Here is a 5,278-nt window from a genome sequence, read left to right on the forward strand (position 1 = left end):
CCTCAGCCTCCCAAAAGGCTGGGATTACAGGTGTGAGCCACCGCACCTGGCCCCAGGTTTCATTCTTTTTATTATTATTATTATTATTATTATGTATAAATAGTTTATTTACTCTAAACAGCAACACAGACAAAACGCCATATAAACACAAAGGAAGTGACGCAGAACAGAGAGGCTGCTGACCTGGGATTTGAGGCTTGAAGGCAACACAGCCCAGGCCCTAGAGGAGCTGCCTGAGAGAGGGCGCATTTCCAGACAGCCGGCCGGGGCTGGGCCGTGAGAAACGTGCCTGCATCAGAGAGCGAGGACCCACTCCTAGGGGCTTATCCAAGTATAAAAGTTTATCATTTTGCAGCAGTTGAAATACTGACATCAATATTAAAACCAAGTTTTACATAACAATCAAAATACAAAAGACTGAAGGAAGAGACTCTATGAAAAACGGGCAACTGAGCGAATCAACACTGCGTACCAGCAGTGGCAATGGAAGATGGCGCCCACCGAACCCCCCACCCAAGTTACTAGTCATTGTACGGAACAACTTTAGATTTGCAAAAACGTTGTAAACAAGTTCTTGCCAAACCAATTCCTTCCTTTTTGCGATGCCACAAGTTCGCTGCTTATGACAGTGCAAACCTCTCGGCTTGTGCTTGAACCCCCTTCTCATACTGCACTCTTTTTTGGCGGTAAATCGTGTAGGCCTCTGCTTGAGCTGGGCCTTGGAATTATGTGGTTCATTTAGAAGTTCCTGTATTCCTAATAGGATCTGTTTGATTGTGATGGCTGGCCTCCAGTCTTCGTCCTCCTCTAAGATGGACAGGCGCACTGTCCCCAAAGGGTACATATTTGGGTAAAACAACGGTGGTTCAAATTTACATTTCGGTGGCGAAGATGGATAGTCATCTTTGAAAAGCATCTGTAGTTTAAACAAGCCTCCTTGCCGTTGAGTCCCTTTGTTTCCTAGAATGGTGCACTCCCAGTTCATGAGGTTCATCGTGCCATCGGGATTTTTTGTTGGAACAGCTACAAAACCAAACGGGTGGTCTTTTCTCCACGCTTTCCTCTCCTGAGTGAGTCTGCTGAGGGCGATCGCTGACAAGTTCAGAGTCCCTCGGGCGGCCACGGCCTCGGCGAGCGCGTTGCGGATAGGCGGAGGACCTTCCCTTTGTCTCCGCCTGTCGGCGGCGGCGGCGGCGGCGCTTCCCTTTGTCTCGGGACTTCCCTCCGGAGCTCGCTCCGCGAGCCTATTATTATTATTTTTTGAGATGGAGTCTCGCTCTGTCATCCAGGTTGGAGTGCAGTGGCGTGATCTCAGCTCAGTGCAACCTCTGCCTCCCGGGTTCAAGAGATTCTTCTGCCTCAGCCTCCCGAGTAGCTGGGACTACAGGCAGTGCCACCATGCCCGGCTAATTTTTATATTTTTATGTTTCGCCATGTTGGCTGGTCTCAAACTCCTGACCTCAGATGATCCATCCACCTCAGCCTGGTTTCATTCTTATAACCTGAGATTTGACTCACTGTTTTCTAACTTCTGACCAGAGGATGCTGAGAAGGATTCCTTGAGAATTTCCCAGGCATTACTACTTGATTATTAACTGTCCTGAATTGTGCTCTCAAATTCCTGGGATAACAAATCCCTTGAATGGAGTCCCTTGGCAATAGCTACAGCAATAGAGAACCAAGCTGGCCCATGGAAAATGTGTTATGTTAATGAAACTGCCTACCATTCTGCTTTCCCTTCCCTACCCAGTGCTTCTGTGCACTCTCCCTGTGGCCATCCAATCTGCTTAGGTCAGACTCTCAAGAATATATTTGAAACTTTTTTACGCTTAAGTGCAAATGAATTAAATTATTTGCCACTCTCCCCTCCCCCCATTCAAACATTTAAATTTTAAAGGAACATTTCATGTATTTTCAAGGAATGAGGAAGGTCGTATGGAAGGAAAATCACCCAGGACCTCTGTTAGACCCTTAAAATCGCCTTTACCAGGCCGGGCGCGGTGGCTCAAGCCTGTAATCCCAGCACTTTGGGAGGCTGAGGCGGGTGGATCACGAGGTCAAGAGATCGAGACCATCCTGGTCAACACGGTGAATCCCCGTCTCTACTAAAAATACAAAACATTAGCTGGGCATGGTGGTGCGTGCCTGTAATCCCAGCTACTCAGGAGGCTGAGGCAGGAGAATTGCCTGAACCCAGGAGGCGGAGGTTGCGGTGAGCCGAGATGGCGCCATTGCACTCCAGCCTGGGTAACAAGAGCGAAACTCCGTCTCGAAAAAAAAAAAAAAGAGAGAGAGAGAAAAAAAATCGCCTTTACCTAATTGATAATGTGTTCCTAAAAGATTCTGGGATTTTTTCCTGAAGGTCTCCTCATTTTCTTCTTCACTTGTAAGATGGTGAAAATAATGCAAGTAGACAATATATGTAAAAAAGCTTTGTGAATGTGATGCAGGAGAGCAGCTCTCAGGTGGCTTTGACCACGGCTATTGTGCCATCTGTTGGACATGGCTTTAATTACACTGCTATTTTTCTCCTAAACATTATCCAACAATCACTTTAGATGTTGGTTTTTTTTTTTTTTTGAGACAGGGTCTCGCTATGTTGCCCAGGCTGGAGTGCAGTGGCTATTCACAGGCGTGATCCCACTACTGACCAGCGTGGGGGTTTTGACCTGCTCCATTTCCAACCTGGGCCAGTTCACCCCTCCTTAGGCAACCTGGTAGTTCCTCACTCCCGGGAGGCCGCCATATTGATGCCAAACTTAGTGCAGACACTCAATTGGCATAGCACACTAGAGCCCAGAACTCCTGGACTCAAGCGATCCTCCAGCTTCAGCCTCCTGAGTAGCTGGAACTACAGGCACACACCACCACACCTGGCCACTTTAGATTTTTGTCATAATTAAAGACCCTTTGGTTGGTTTCACTGAATTTATAACAAATGAATATTGGCTGGGAGCGGTGGCTCATACCTGTAATCCCAGCACTTTGGGAGGCTGAGGCACGTGGATCATGAGGTCAGGAGTTCAAGACCAGCCTGGCCAAGATGGTGAAACCCCGCCTTTACTAAAAATACAAAAATTAGCTGGGCATGGTGGCAGGCACCTGTAATCCCAGCTATTTGGGAGGCTGAGGCAGAGAATTGCTTGAACCTGGGAGGTGGAGGTTGCAGTGAGCTGGGATCATGCCACTGCACTCCAGCCTGGGCAACAGAGTGAGACTGTCTCAAAAAAAAAAAAATACAAAAATTAGCATAGCGTTGTGGCAGATGCCAATAATCCCAGCTACTCAGGATGCTGAGGCAGGAGAATTGCTTGAACCCGGGGGGGCAGAAGTTGCAGTGGGGTGAGATCTCACCAATTCCCTGCAGTCTGGGTGAAAGAGTAAAACTCCATCTCAAAAAAAAAAAAAATGTTATGGAAAGTGGTAAATTGCTCTGTGTAATCAGAGCATTGGATCCAAGAGAGGAGAAGGTGATGACAGTGATTAATAGCCAATTTTCACAGCACTTTACTGTATGCAAAGTCCTTTCAAATATGTGCCTTCAAGGATGACACCATATACTGTGATAGCTGCTACCCTGGGTTTAACTGTGCTATATTTGGAAACTGTTATATTTGATAGTTTTTTTTTAACTTGTATAAGTTTAAATTTTCTCATACAAAAATAAAAATTCAGCTCTTGTCAGGATTGAGATAATGTTTGTCAAGCTCTTATTTATTTTTATTTATTTATTTATTTATTTATTTTTTAAAACGGGGTTTCACCATGTTGGTCAGGCTGGTCTTCAACTCCCAACCTCAGGTGATCCACCCGCCTTGGCCTCCAAAGTGCTTGGATTACAGGCATGAGCCACCACGCCCCGCCCGTTTGTCGAGTTCTTATGCACTAGCCAGCACTCATTAACTGCAATGACTAATAGCTAACATAAGCTACTATTATTTAATCTGTGAGGTAGAAATTACTATTCCAGTATCACAGAGAAGGAAACAGGTTAAGTGGCTAAGGTGGGATATCAAATCCTATCTTTTTTAAAAACTATACCAAAGACTTAAGACTACAAAAGCAGGTTGGGACCAGAGTATTAAGAAAACATGGCCAGCCGGGCACAGTGGCTCACGCCTGTAATCCCATAACTTTAGGAGACTGAGGTGGGCAGATTGCCTGAGGTCAGGAGTTCAAGACCAGCCTGGCCAACATGGCAAAACCTTGTCTCTACTAAAAATACAAAAATTAGCCAGGTGTGGTGGCGGATGCCTGTAATTCCAGCTACTCAGGAGGCCGAGGCAGGAGAATCACTTGAACCCAGGAGGTGGAGGTTGTAGTGAGCCAAGATAGTGCCACTGCATTCCAGCCTGGTAACAGAGCAAGACTCTGTCTCAAAAAAAAAAAAACCGGAAAAGAAAACATGGCCAGGAACGGTGGCTCATGCCTATAATTCCAGCACTTTGGGAAGCCAAGGTGGGTGGACTGCTTGAGCTCAGGAGTTAGAGATCAATCTGGGCAACATGGTGAAACTCTGTCTCTACAAAACATACAAGAAATTTGACATGTATGGTGGTGAACGCCTGTGCCCCTGCGTCTCAGAGGGCTGAGGTGGAAGATCCCTTGCACCCAAGAGGTTGAGGCTGCAGGGAGCTCAGTTTGAGCCACTGCACTCTAGCCTGGGCAACAGAGCAAGACACTGTAAGAAAGAAAGGAAAGAAAGAGAAAAGGAAAGAGAGGGGAAAGGAGGGGGAGGGGAGGGGAGGGGAGGGAACTGCATCCTGGGAGCTTCTGACTAGCTGAGACTCTGGAGGAGCAGTAGAAAAGGAAGGAAGGAAGGAAGGAAGGAAGGAAGGAAGGAAGGAAGGAAGGAAGGAGGGAGGGAGGGAGGGAGGGAGGGAGGGAGGAAGGAAGGAAGGAAGGAAGGAAGGAAGGAAGGAAGGAAGGAAGGACTCAGTGGCAGTATAAAGTTTGGGCTTTATACCATGTCGGCTATGGGAAGCTGCTAAAGATTTTTTAAGCAGGAGAGAATTTTGAATTAGATTTCTATTTTAGAGAGAATTTAGAATGTTCTGAGTAATTCACTTGACTTAACTTACAATCAGCAATTATAATTAAAATGTTAGTAAAGGCCTACAACAGTGGCTCATGCCTGTAATCCCAGTGCTTTGGGAGGCCAAGCGGAGAGGATCCCTTGAGCCCAGGAGTTCAAGGCTGCAGTGAGCCATGATTACACAACAGCACTCCAGCCTAGGGGACACAGCAAGACCGTCTCTGGAAAAAAAAAAAAAAAAAA

The 5,278-nt window shown here is 46.5% G+C and overlaps 1 pseudogene; it reads right to left on the bottom strand.

Moving 5' to 3' along the window:
* Positions 1-440: 440 nt before the first annotated feature.
* Positions 441-5,278, bottom strand: part of LOC108318070 — a 5,933-nt pseudogene continuing 1,095 nt past the window's right edge.

Source organism: Cebus imitator, unplaced genomic scaffold (assembly GCF_001604975.1).
Source record: "Cebus imitator isolate Cc_AM_T3 unplaced genomic scaffold, Cebus_imitator-1.0 Scaffold214, whole genome shotgun sequence".
Taxonomy (NCBI): Eukaryota; Metazoa; Chordata; class Mammalia; order Primates; family Cebidae; genus Cebus; species Cebus imitator.